At 39.2% G+C, this 14,239-nt stretch overlaps 1 protein-coding gene across 48 annotated transcripts in view; it reads left to right on the top strand.

Annotated features, from left to right (window-relative positions):
- The first annotated feature begins 734 nt into the window (after positions 1-734).
- The window catches only part of DKK2 (dickkopf WNT signaling pathway inhibitor 2), a 583,019-nt gene continuing 569,514 nt past the window's right edge, over positions 735-14,239 (top strand). For 8 of the 48 annotated variants that reach the window (XR_008716828.1, XR_008716826.1, XR_008716822.1 and 5 more), the window contains exon 1: positions 1,755-2,025. The gene's annotated coding sequence lies outside the window, so the exon portion shown is untranslated. Of the gene's footprint in view, positions 2,026-3,331; positions 3,833-14,239 lie in introns of those variants that run through there. The other 40 variants (XR_008716841.1, XR_008716831.1, XR_008716836.1 and 37 more) reach the window with 20 other exon arrangements.

The following is a 14,239-nucleotide window of genomic DNA, read 5'->3' as shown; positions in this document are numbered from 1 at the left end:
TTCAAAATAGGTCCTGCATCTCTGTCTCAGAACCTTCTGGTTTCAGCCTCTTAGCCTGGCCACTCTCCTCACTATTCGTATTATCTCCCATTTCCTTACCCACAGCTGTAGAAACCCACATCTTCAAACTCCAACCCTCAAACCATTTGTTTTTCTTCTCTTCATCCTAAATTTATTGTTTTTGAAACATAAAGCCAAAGGAGATCCGCCTTTGAATCTCTTCTACTGTGCCTTTTCCCTTCTCTCTGCAATAAACACTGGAAAGCATTGTTCTGAAATGTGAAATGTGCTTTGGGAAGTAAAAAAATTCAAGAAAACAAACCTTAGTTAAGTCTAAATATATTCTTTACCACATGTGTTTTATACATGTAGATCATTCACTAATGATAATACACAAACCGTCTTAGGTGCTATCACTCAGCCTTAGTCAGAAGGCAAATATTATCTATCTTATTAATTATTTGTCTGAAACTCCTATTTCAGAATAAAATTTATTTTTTATAATTATGCATTTGAGTGGTTAGCTTCAATACAAAAAGGGAATATATTAGACCCTTGGCAGAGTGATAAATACAGATACCTAAAGGGGATGTTCACATTCTTAATATAATTACATACATACATATATATATACACACACACACACACACACACACATTTTGTTATATTAGTATTCCAATTCGAGTAAAATAATCTTGTTTTCCTCTATCCAGTGACTTTTTCTTTCAAACATTTCAGTTTGGTAAACTTTCAATGTGTCTCATTAGACACTTTTGCCTGTAGTTCTTTAAAACCATGTGTGACTTAATCCATATGCTTTTCATTCATTTACAATCAAATCATCAAAATACAGCCTTTAAAGAGCTATTTGATTTCAAAGAACATTTTTTAATAAGCATTTAAAGCCCTTTGAGAATAAAAGCGGGATGCCACATTTTTCCAAGAGTAAACACAGCACAACCAAAAACACACTTGTTGCCCAGAGAAATCCAAGCTTCTGAATGTTAATTCTTTTCCATTCTTGACTAAATGAGTCGTCTCCCATCTCCCTTTAACTCCTGGTGAAGCGTGAAGTGTTTTGAGATGAGATAGTATTTTTCAAATTACTATTTTTAAAATCTACTTAGCTACTATTTGAGCAGCTTCTGTTAAGAACTTCTGCCTCAGTTGCTCTACAGCAGCAGTTCTGAATGGGCAGTCCTGAGACCAGCAACGTCTTGAAACTTCCTAGAAATGCATTCTTTGGACCTATAGCTGAGGTACTGAATTGGTAACAGGGGGCAAAGCAGAGAAATCTGTTTAATAAGTTCTCCAGATGATGCAGATACCTCCCTCCCTTTCTTCCTCCCTCCTTTCCTTCCTTCCTTCCCTCCTTCCTTCTAGGATATATGTATGATCAGGCCTTCAAGATGGCTCTGTTCATCCCTTACTCAACCAACGCCTGCTTCACCTATGCCCTACACGTCCTACATACTTATTCCAGGCCCCAGCTGATCATTGTTCTAGCTGTAAATCAGAACATCTCCATTATGGGCTTCCCAAGTGAGGCAGTGGTAAAGAACCAGCTTGCCAGTACAAGAGACATGGGTTCGATCCCTGGGTTGGGAAATGGTAACCCACTCCAGTATTCTTGCCTGCAAAATTCCATGGACAGAAAAGTGTGGTAGGTTACAGTCCATGGGGTCGCAAAGAGTAGGCTATGACTGAGCACACACACACACATCTCCTCTATGATAGCTTATCAACAGGGTGGTGAGGGGTGTGCCCCTCTGCTGGTTGCCCTGGTAACTGATGAGCCAACCTGCTGTCAATTTCCCTATAATTAGTAACCACCCCCTTTTCCCCAGAAGTGGAGCGTGCCGCCTCGTCCTGCGCGCCCTCCACCATCTCGCTGCGGTGGTCGGTGCAGTGGCTGGTGTGGCGCTGCCCCGGGGACCTTGCTTCAGAACGTTCTGTCCTCTTATCTGTTAGGCCGTTGATGTCTCTGTCACGGACTCCAGGCTCTTTCTTCAGTATTGAAGCTGGGTGAGTACAGGGCTTGCAGTGCAGGCTTGCATAGTACGCAGCCCCAAAATATAGATAACGTTTCTGCTGTCTCTGAAACTCAGCCACTTGAAATATCTCTTCCTAAAAATCAGAAACATCCTTGCAGCTTCTTTGATCAAGAAGTCACGAGGTATAAGCTTTTGTGTCAAATTAGGACCCCTAAGTCATGGTTTCTGGATGCTAATTTGTGGTGGTGTCTATTTTGAGCAATGCTATTTTCTGGCTAACATCTCCCTGCCCCCCATGATGAAGTGTTAAGATGATGAGAAATTATAAAAAGTGAGGCACAGTGTTGTAAGGTTTGGCTAGATATTTGTTCTTTATATTAGACCTAACTGTGATTAGAGGTGACTTTGGAGCCAGGGTGCACCTGGTGTAGATCTCACCTTTGCAATTTGTGCAAATTGGGGCAATTTACAGACGCTCTCTAAAACTTGGTTTCCGTGTCCCTCATTTATGAAAATAATGGGAAAATATTTACCTTCTGGGGAGTGATAGACATGAGATACAATTTGGAATTTAGCCTGGTACTCAAAATATGATAGTGATTATTATTTGGTAAAATAGTCTAGCTGATGACTCGAGAAAATGTGTGTGGTTTGGGTAATGGTGCAGATTGCTGAGTACTTTAAAAAGAGAAACAAGCTTTTGTTAGAAAAGAACTTGCCAGGAAGCCCTTTTGGTCATCCCTCCTTTGGGCCCCGGGACATGCTTCTATTTCAACTGAGCGGTACCTGGTATAGCTCCTGAAATAAATTCTCACCCTTCATACTCTTGTTTCCTTATCCTCTGAGAAAGGACACGCATGAAACTGGCAGGCCAGTTGTTCAGCTTCAGTTCAGTTCAGTCGCTCAGTTGTGTCCAACTCTTTGCGACCCCATGAATCGCAGCACGCCAGGCCTCCCTGTCCATCACCAACTCCCGGAGTTCACTCAGACTCATGTTCATCAGTATGTGTTTATAAAAGGAGCTGCCTGGAGACCTGATTCCTTACAAGATTACAAACAATTCTTTCCCTCAGCCTCCCTACAGACACCTACAAGGCTTCTTTTGGGCTCCAGGTTTTAAACTCCTCTATGATTATTACACACTCAATCAACAGTGATGAACTTGTCAAACATTTGGTTGAGTTAGTGGTTAAATCTAGGCATTGTGTATAGAAGCAGAAAGTTCAAAGTTTATCCGAGGTAAAAAATAAGTGATACACCTGTTTTGAGTTTATGTTGGGAGAAGAAAATAGCTTTGACTGAGTGTCTTCCCGATTGATTCTTCTTTTGCCTTTTAGCTCATCTTTTGGGATTGTTAGATCCTGAGGCTCCTGGAGAATAAAGCCCCAGATTGGGCTAATGTGCTCACCTCTTCCTGAAGTTGTGCCTGTGGGAAACTGCCCTGTCATTAGCAGCCTTGAGTTCCAAGCTCGCCTTCAGAATACTGTGGAGTCCCACACTGCAAGGGAGTTAATCAAAGGAGAACTCTTCAGATATGAAAGGCGAGAGGAATGCAGCAGAGTTGTGATTCTGGGACTATTTTGGCAAGGAACTGGCTGACTGAGCACCCTGGTTATAGGCGTCACATTTTAGCTTTTTCTGTCTTTCAACTTGTTTCAAGGGGGTAATGCCACATTAAAAAAAAGTTTTTTTTTACATCCTATCGTTTCATAATGACCTTTCAAAAACTTGGAAATTCTCTTTGTACCAGTTTTGTCCTTTTCAATTTGGCAAAGAAGGCTTTGGGTGTTTCTAATGGAAATTTTAGTTATAATTAAAAAATTATTTATTTTTTAAAATTTTTGGCTCTGCATTGCTGTGCAGGCTTTTCTCTAGTTTCAGAGAGCTGGGGCTACTCTTTGGTTACAGTGCACGGGTTTCTCATTGCAGTGGCTTCTGTTTCAGGGCACAGGCTCTAGGCGTGTGGGCTTCGGTAGTTCTGGCACGTGGGCTCAGTTAGTTGCCGTTCCCAGGCTCTAGAGCACAGGCTCATGTGTCACATGTGGGATCTTCTCAGATCAGGGATCAAACCCATGTCTCCTGCATTGGCAGGCAATTTCTTTACCACTGAACTACCAGGGAAACCCTTAATTATACTTTTTAAAAAGATTATATTGACAACCCCGGTGGTAATGGAGACCTCACTTTCAGTTCATTCTTCATCTGTTATTTGCTGAGGACATGCCAATCCACTTTGCTAGTATTTAAGTGACAATTTTTTCTAATACAAACATTGTGGAAGGCTTGAGGTACTGATCAGAAAGCATGGTCTATTAAACTTTTGCTAAGAATGTGGACTCTCTGGGAATATGTGTAAGCTTGAGGCCAACTTTGAATCTCTGAGTGACTTTGAGAGGGAATAGCTCAAATTTAAAATAACACCTAAGGGTTTGCAGAGGGTCTTCTCTTGTGGCTCAACTGGTAAAGAATCTGCCTGCAATGCAGGAGACTTGGGTTTGATCCCTGGGTTGGGAAGATCCCCTGGAAAAGGGAAAGTCTACCCACTCCAGTATTCTGGCCTGGAGAATTCCATGGACTCTATAATCCTTGGAGTTGCAAAGAGTCAGACACAACTGAGTGACTTTCACACACACGGGTTTGCAGAGAGATTTGAGGTCATAGGATCAAAGTTTATTCCTTGCATAATACAGATGTATAAAAGTTCACTGACAATGAGCACTTCTTTGAGCTCCCAGTCCTTTGAGCCTTCTATAATTGATGCCTTATAATTTTTCACGATACTTCTGATGTCAAGTTCAAATAGAAAGTCCCACTGATGAGAAGAGAATACCATTGTGTTGGAGAGGAGAGATTGTCAAGACTAGTTGATAGGACTGGGGTGCATTAAAATAGAAGTCTAGTTTAAGGATTATAAGTCACTGGGATATGATAGAAGGTCTTATGAAAGACATTGGGAGTTGAGTTCTTAATTTAGTTCATGTTGAATTAATAAAAATAAGCATTATTGGGCGGAGGATTGAGTGGAAATATCTTTAGCAATAAGATAAATCTGGACAATGAGATACAGGAAGGATTCTGCTCTTTTTCTGGATATTTGTACCCTGGGAATGGGGTGTATGGATACTCAGGGCTCAATCAAGTTGGGTACAGACTTCTGCAAGGACTTAAGTGTACCTGTACTACTTACTCTGCCTTGACTTGGTAAGAGGGCATTTTCCTTATGTTAATCATGTTATGAAGAGACAAGTCGGATGTAAATCAACAACATTTAGGAAAGATGTGAATACCTGATTAGGTTAGCTCCATCTTGAGAAAAACTTAGCAGAAGCAAGTCACATGTTTATTGTAGCAGAGGAAGATGAGGAATCATAGAGGGTAGACCTGGCTTGTGTGTTCAAGGACTGATGGGCCCTGTGTGCCCAAGTGCTTCTGGATGCTCTGCTTGCTGCTTCTCTCAGCTGCTGCTGAATTGCACCCAATACGATAAATCAAGGGTTTGCAAGTCTAAGTTGTCTCACTTGCTCTTCATCGTTCCCTGAAAGGGGCTTCATGTGGGAAAACAGTTCATTCTCCTGGTAGTCTGTGTAAATTGGTGTGTGACTGAAGTCGTTACAGCTGTCTACTGCTTCAGTTGAGTTGCCTTTTCCTTACATTACCCAGGAAGGATGAACCTAAATAGGAGCAGTGGGAAGAGGAGAAGTATCTGTTTGAAAGAGGCCAACACCTATACAATGTGCTTAGAGAAACCCGATTAGAACCCCAATTGTGCTTTTTTAGCATCTATGTGACCTTGGGCAAGTTAATTTATCAAACTCAGTGTCTCACCTATAAAATGATAAGAGAATCTAATACTTACTCTGTTCCAGATGTTCTGTGAAGCATTTGCCAAATACTATAAAATAAGAATTATTGTTATTCCTTTTTACAGATGAGGAAGAAAATACTTCAGAAATTAAATAACTTGTCCTTGATCATGTTGCTAGTAGATCTTAGAGCTCAGAGACTAGGTTTGAACCCAAGCGCTTGGACTCTGATGTGGATTCTGTTGATCACCACAATATACTTCATGGGGTTGTTGTTTATTACAAGCTTATGTCTTAAGATGTACAGATATATAAGCTGTGTAAACCCAACTTACAGTCCATAGTAAACATGTAATAAATATTAGCCATTATTGCTGCTGCTAAGTCATGTCAGTCATGTCCGACTCTGTGTGACCCCATATAGGACAGCCCATCAGGCTCCCCGGTCCCTGGGATTCTCCAGGCAAGAACACTGGAGTGGGTTGCCATTTCCTTCTCCAATGCATGAAAGTGAAAAGTGGAAGGGAAGTCGCTCAGTCGTGTCCGACTCTTCACGACCCCATGGACTGTAGCCCACCAGGCTCCTCCATCCATGGGATTTTCCAGGCAAGAGTGCTGGAGTGGGGTGCCATCGCCTTCTCTGAGACATTATTGCTATTGCATATCAAGTACCACATATATTTTAATATACATAGCCTTGACTCTAAACTTGATAAGGAAGCTAGGAATCAAATAGGATAAGTTTATAAAGGTTTTTCTGATTCTGGAGACTATGTCCTTTCTCTTCTAGGAGTTTGCAACATGTAGGGAAAAGATTTCTGCAAGGCCCAGAGTTAGTATTAATACAAAGGCTCTAAAAATCCATGACTGTGTTAAGCCTGTCTGTAAATTAAACGTATCATGTATTTCACACATGAATGTGCTCTTTTTAGAGTATACTGTGATTAACATACACGAAACTCCTCTTATAATTAAGAAAACATAGTTTAATTAATAGGATTCTATAATCCATAGTGTCTTCTTGTCATTATGTCTTCTCACTATTCAGAAACCAAAAGTACAATTACTCTTAAGTAAAAGCTCATGAGAATTTTTGAAGTTAAAAGGGCCTTCACACTTAAAATATTCTGGACATAACAAATCACATGAACTCATGAGCCTCTACGATTAGTATGACTATGCCTATTATACATGAATTTACTAGTACACTTTTCTTGTACCAAGGAGAAGATTATTTGAAGAAACTGTAGTGCTACAGACAGAGACTGTGGAAGGAGGAAAGGGACACTTATGCCGTGTCTTGTTCATGGATGTGCATCATAAATATCTTATAACAGTTTTAATGGAAGAAAATAAAACCCGGAGGAAATGAAAAGCAACAGCCTTGGCTGTGGAAATGGGAATACCTAAATGGCTAAAGCCCTCTGTTGGGTCTAAGTGTGATTTCCATTAAGACAATGGGGATCACATGGCCGTCACCCTGAGAACGTGTGTGAGAATTTCTCGCTCAAGAGTCAGATGAGTTATGAGCATTTGAAAAGAGGAAATTTAGAGTTAATTTTCCAACTCACCATTACATTGGGGGCTATTAAAAGGAGAAAATCCTTTTATGGTATGGGATAATGTACATGAAATCAAACGAAGCAAGTGTGTACTTGTGTCTTCAGTGATATGGTATGTCGTGAATAAACAACTTGAGATACCAGCTTTCAATGCTGCTCATTTAATTTTAAGCTTTATTTCTAACTTGGGTTATGCATTGCTTATACTTTAATTTTCTGCCTGATTTTAGTGATTATTTAAATCAAATTTGGTGGCTTGTAGAGTTATAGTGAAAAGACTCGAGTGAGTAGTAAGAGCATCACTGTAGACTCATACTGTTCATTTAGGGCAAGAATTTCAAATTTCCTTTTAGCTTAAGAGTGTTTCTTCTAATGAAATCTAATGTAGAGTCCAGTGTAAGCACAGACAAAAGTGGAACTGCTTTTATCCAAGAAGAGTGATCCCCACCATCACCAATCATTATTCTCCCATCCTGCCCTCTGTGTGGCTGTTAAGACACCGTTGAGGACCTCCTCCATCTGAGAACTAGTGTGAAAACTACCATTTTTTCAAGTGAGCCTTTCAAGTCTTTAAAAGGAAAAATAGCCTATATAGTCATTTCCCAGATTTTCATTCTAGTAGAAAGGTTAATATGCATATTTTTTTTCTGCCTCTTTGAAGGAATAATTAGTTGTTACCCAAGAGATAATAGCTTTCTTATGATCTGTCAGCTTCAACTGGTTGTGGGAAACCAGTTCCTAAGGATTGAATACCTTACATCATTGTGCTTCTGTGCAATGAGAGAATACTGACAGAGAGTAGAAAATTTGCGGTAATATAAATCAAAACACATACCTAATTATTATTAAAACCTGATGCTTATGTTCTCTTCTAGAAATTTTATGGTGTCATGTCTCAAGTTTGTCTTTAAGCCACTTCCTAGAAGAGAACATAGGCAAAACATTTTCTGACATAAGTCATTCCAATGTTTTCTTAAATCAGTCTCCCATGGCAATAGAAAATAAACAGATGGGACCTAATCAAACTTATAAGCTTTTGCACAGCAAAGGAAACTATAAACAAAATGAAAAAACCTACAGACTGGGAGAAAATATTTGCAAATGATGTGAATGACAAGGGCTTAATTTCAAAAGTATGTCAACAGCTCATACAGTTCAACAACAACAAAAAGCAAAGACTGCAACTGAAAAATAGGAAGAAGACCTAAATAGACACTTCTCCAAAGAAGACACACAGATGGTTAACAGGGTCATAAGAAGAGGTTCAACATTGTTAATTATTCAGTTCAATTCAGTTGCTCAGTCGTGTCCAACTCTTTGCGACTCCATGAATCACAGCACGCCAGGCCTCCCTGTCCATCACCAACTCCCGGAGTTCACCCAAACTCATGTCCATCGAGTCGGTGATGCCATCCAGCCATCTCATCCTCTGTCGTCCCCTTCTCCTCCTGCCCCCAATCCCTCCCCGCATCAGAGTCTTTTCCAATGAGTCAACTCTTCGCATGAGGTGGCCAAAGTACTGGAGCTTCAGCTTCAGCATCAGTACTTCCAAAGAACAGTGTGCCCACTGTCAATTTAGTAGACTTTTAAGATATAAATGAATTCAGAGAATAAGCTAGCACTTTGCTAAGAATGATGTCTGGCCCACTCTGAGATGAGTAGGTGCAGTAAACGTGTAACTTCTGGTCACCTAGAGGTTGTCTGCCAGACCATGCCTAACGTCACTCCATCCCTCGTCTTCATCCCGTTTCTGACCCCACGTGACCCCATGTGATCCCTGTTTGTTACCCCAGGGGTTGGTATCTACAGCAGGACGAGGATCAAGGCTGTGGAGAGATTTTATAATAGAATGGGATGAATATGTCTGTTTCACACATTACTTGTTCACAGAAACAGCTGAAAGTCTAACGGTCTGTTTTGGGGGCTATATTTAAAAATCCTCTGCATGAAAACAGCTGTATTAGTACACAGCTGTGAAAAACCTTGTCAGAAATGTCATGGATACACATATTTTTTCTAAACTATTTCAGACAGATCATACTTCTCAATGTATTTCTTTTCTCCAAAGGCATATAGCAATGTATATTTTATAGCATATACCTGGTAAACAAGTTTGTAAAATATAAGGATAAAAATCTGATGCACACTTGATATATTACTGTTCAAGTTAAATTATATTATCACTTTCTGGGACTCCATCCACTTGGGATATCCAAGTGTGTTTCTGGGTTTATAGCTTTAATATTTAGAATGTAGTATATGACTGTTGGGGCTTCCCAGATGGTGCGAGTGGTAAAGAACCCACCTGCCATTGCAGGAGACGTAAGAGATGTGGGTTCGATCCCTGGGTCAAGAAGATCCCCTGAAGGAGGGCAGGGCAACCTACGCCAGTACTCTTGCCTGGAGAATCTCATGGACAGAGGAGCCTGGTAGTCTACAATCCATGGGGTTGCAAAGAGTCAAGACATGACCGAAGTGACTTAGCATGTGAATCTTAAAAGAATGAGCTTTGCCTTAAAAGAGAATCCCATTGAGTTTAGGAGATCAGAGAGCAACTGAATATGCCAGAGCAAAAAATAGTTTTATTTTGGACATAACCAAAAATTCAAGAATAAATAACCACCTTTCCCCTACCGTTTGCAGAAAGATGAATTTCTATTGCTTTTCTTTTAATATTTTACATTATAAAATGGAAACGAGTGCACTGCATTTAAGTCCAGGTTCAATGCACGATACTGGATGCTTGGGGCTAGTGCACTGGGATGACCCAGAGGGATGGTATGGGGAGGGAGGAGGGAGGAGGGTTCAGGATGGGGAACACATGTATACCTGTGGCGGATTCATTTTGATATTTGGCAAATCTAATACAGTTATGTAAAGTTTAAAAATAAAATAAAATTTAAAAAAAAAAAAAACAAAAACAAAAAACAACTAAAAAAAAAAAAAAAAAAAAAAAAGAAAAAATGCCTATTCAGGTCTTCTGCTCATTTTTAAAATTGGATTATTTATTTTATATTGAGTTGTATGAGTTGTTTATGTTTTGAGTATTTGTTGTTATGAGTATTTTGGGTATTAGCCTCTTATCAGTCATATTATTTGCAAATGTTTTCATTTAGCAGATTGTCTTTTTATTTTGTTAATTATTTCCTTTGTGCAAAAACTTTTAAATGTAATTATGTCCCATTTGCTTATTTTTGTCTCTGTTTCCTTTGTCCTAGGAGACAGATACAGAAAAAATACTGCTAGGATTTATGTCAAAGAATGTTCTGCGTATGTTTTATTCTAGGAGTTTTATGATTTCCAGTCCTACATTGAGTTTCTTTAGTCCCCTTTGAATTTATTTTTGTATATGGTGTGAGAAAATGTTCTAATTTCATTCTCTTACATGTAGTTGTCCAGTTTTCCAAGCATCACTTATTAAAGTGATTATATGTGTTTCATTTCGTATTCATGCCTCCTTTGTTGTAGGTCAGCTGGCCATAAGTGTGTGGGTTTCTTTCCGGGCAGTCTGTTCTGTTCCACTGATCTATGTATGTGTTTTCGTGTCAGTAACATGATTTTGTTTTGGCTACAAGGAGGTAAAAGACGTATTCTCCGAAAGCTATAAAACACTGATGGGAATTCTCTGGCAGTCCAGTGGTTAGGACTCCGTGCTTTCACTGCTGGGAGTCCAGGTTCATCCCCTGGTCAGGAAACTAGGTTCCTGCAAATTGCATGGTGTGGCAAAAAAGAAAAAAAAAAAGCCAAAACAACCTGGAGGAAAAAAAGGCTGGATGTATCATGCTCCCTGATTTCAGGCTATTATACAAAGAACAGTTAGTTATTTTTCTACAGAACTGGAAATCTTTCAGCTAGTCTAAAACAAGCAAGGCCAACTAAGACAACATACATCAGCATAATTTGTTGGCTGACAATTTTCACAGAGTACCAACCTTAGCTTTTACCTTTTTAAGGATGCACTCAAGTTCTCCTGCAGAGACTGTTAGTCATTGCAAGCTGAAAGAAGCAAATACTGATTTTTAGGATTGTCAGCTAATAACCCAAAAATTGTACATAAAAAATGTAACTTAGAAAATTCTGACTTCTTAGGTTTCCAAGTAGAATGAAATGCATTCAGTGACTGGCTATTAAACTGAATGTCAGATAATTGAACTGCCTCTTCATGAGTGTGGAGATGCCCAGCTACACCTCATGGCTATAATAAAACTGGTTTCTTTCCATGAACACCATGAATAGCAAGTTACTTAATATTTTAGAGACTATTAGTTATTAAATATTTTCAAATGGGTTTTCCTGGATGTCAAGGAATAGAAAACATCTTTGGTACAAATCAGCAAATTTCATGTTTGAGTCATATCATACCATAATTTTCTTAGATGAATAGGTTATATGTAATTGTTCTGAGAAAAAGAAAGTCATCAATCAGCAGCTCATGTTAAATTTAATGGATAATGAAGAGTTCTTTGAACAACTTAATCAGCTGTCCATTGGTTTATTTTTCTAAAGTATGTATAATTTTTTGTGGCTCTTAGTATTATAAAGGTTGGTGAGTGCCCATGTTATCACAAATAAGAATAGATAATATTTTAAAAGCTTTTAAAGAGTTTGGTCTTAACTCAGGGATGTATTTGTAAATCAGACAAATCAAACATATTGTCCTGGATAACAAGAGAACAGTATCCAAACTCATGGCTATTTGTCTTTTTGTGCTAACGCTCTGGTGCACACATTGTTTAAGTTCTCAGTCTATGTGTATATGTGTGTATATATATATATATATAATTTTTTTTTAAACTGAGGGAATCATTTACCTGAGCTCTCTGATTTCCAAATAGTTTCCAGTGTTCTCCACATTCCGTAATTGAACATGTATTTTACATTCCAATCTTTCCAGAGAGGAAAAAGCCTTTCATTTTGAGTTGGAGTTGAAAATTGATATCCCACTGGGCAAGACTGTATGCTCCTTGACAATGATTTTTAAAACATAAAATATATTTTCTACATTTCATTGCTAACATTGAATCAATTTATTTTATAGAATTCGGAGTAATTAAGAGGTCTAGCATCACATGCTAAATGAAACAGACTTGATTTGTATGGTACTTGAGATTTCTTTAGGAGAGCACCTTCTGTAAAATGGACTTTGGTGGCCAAATAGCCAAATATATGATGAAAACAATCTGTGTAGTATGACAAAAACAGAAGTTCTAATACTCTAAGGGTTATCTGAAATCTAGAAAGTGATGCTGAAGTAAGTGCAAGCAAGTTAATCGTTTTTGTGACTTTTCAACGATGGCAATTTGAACATTTTTCTCTCTCTCTCTCTCTCTTTTTCGGTCATTCTCCTGAGACCTACCCTCCTGCCAGTAGACGCTTAGCAGTGCAGCTGGTAACAGCATTTCTGAAGACCATAGAATATAATTTCTTCCCCTCATAATGACAGAACAGATTCAGTAGTAGAATTTCTTCTGGATATTAATACCTGTATGACACATTATTTCCCCTATTTTCCTCTATCACCTGTATCCTTAGTGTTATTTTTCCTGGGTCCAGATTAAGATTTCTTAATGTTCAGTATTTAGTTGGGGTGAGTGTGTGTTTTGGAGTGGACTGTGGTATATATAAAGCACCATAGAGCCAGAAATCAAGCTGAAGTTTTCCCTCTTCTCTGATTTTTTCCTCCTCCTCAGAGTAACACTTCTTTGAAGTAATTTTGTCCTCTCAGAGGGGAGGGAACCATTATATGTACTTCATGTTGAACATGGCCTGGTGTGTCTGCAAATTGGGCTATTGGGAAGCATTAGGATGAAGAAAATATGGGTTGGTTTTACCTTGTGTGTACTTAACAACTTTCACATGAGGGGAGACACTCACATTAGACAAAGTATGATTAAAGGCAGGAGTTGAGCAGAGAGGATTACACCAATGCCCTCCAGAACGTGGCATAGAGTTTTACTTGTTGGGTTTGAGTCTTGCCTTTTTTCTGAAATTCTTTTGGCTTAACGTGTATTTTCCTTCCTTTTTAATTCTTCAAATTGAGACATTCAGTAAATTTTGTCCAGTGGAAAAGACACTGATCTGTGTGTGGTAGCGTAAGGGAAAGAAACCGGACGAAAAGCCTGTTTTCAGAATTAACCTAGATTTTCCACTTTCTTAGACTGGGTAAAACAGTACACAGAAATAACAGAAACATAGGAGAAAACAGAAAGTCTGTTACTCATAAGCTAAGAAATACATTAAGTGAGGCACGTAATAGAGCTTACTCCGGTGGCCACATGGAGAACAGGAGCTCTGGGTGCTCACAGTGGGGCGTATCCCTGGGGACTGTGTATGCAAAGAGAGGAAGCGGTCTCTGTGCACCTGCTGAGCCGTCTTGTTGTAAAGTCAGATTCGGGCTTCAGAACCTTGCCTTATCTTCCTTCTTGGCCCAGGCATCAGTAAATTCCTGAGAGGTCCTACTTATTAAATTTTGACTTTCTTCTTCTGGGAGATGTAGATGGTTTTGCTTCCTTATTTATTTATTTAAGAAACAAAACACTGAGCCTTCATAGAGAAATGTTTGTAGTAAGCACAAACAAGGGTCATAAGGATGATTTGCACACAAGAAAAAAACTCTAACTGGGTTAATAAATAAAATGGATTTATTGGCATCACCGATGCAATGGACATGAGTTTGAGTAGGCTTCGGGAGTTGGTGATAGACAGGGAAGCCTGGCGTGCTGCAGTCCATGGGGTCGGAAAGAGTTGGACACGACTGAGCGACTGAATTGAGCTACTGAAAAAGTCCAGAGGTAGGACAGGCTGCAGGGAAGCTTGGTCCAGGCCCTTGCTGTGTTTCTCTGCGATTTCCTAGTTTGTTCTCATGTCACTTAGCTTTGTT

This window comes from Bubalus kerabau, chromosome 7, assembly GCF_029407905.1.
Source record: "Bubalus kerabau isolate K-KA32 ecotype Philippines breed swamp buffalo chromosome 7, PCC_UOA_SB_1v2, whole genome shotgun sequence".
NCBI classification, from domain to species: domain Eukaryota; kingdom Metazoa; phylum Chordata; class Mammalia; order Artiodactyla; family Bovidae; genus Bubalus; species Bubalus kerabau.
This window is presented reverse-complemented; position numbering and strand designations above follow the sequence as displayed.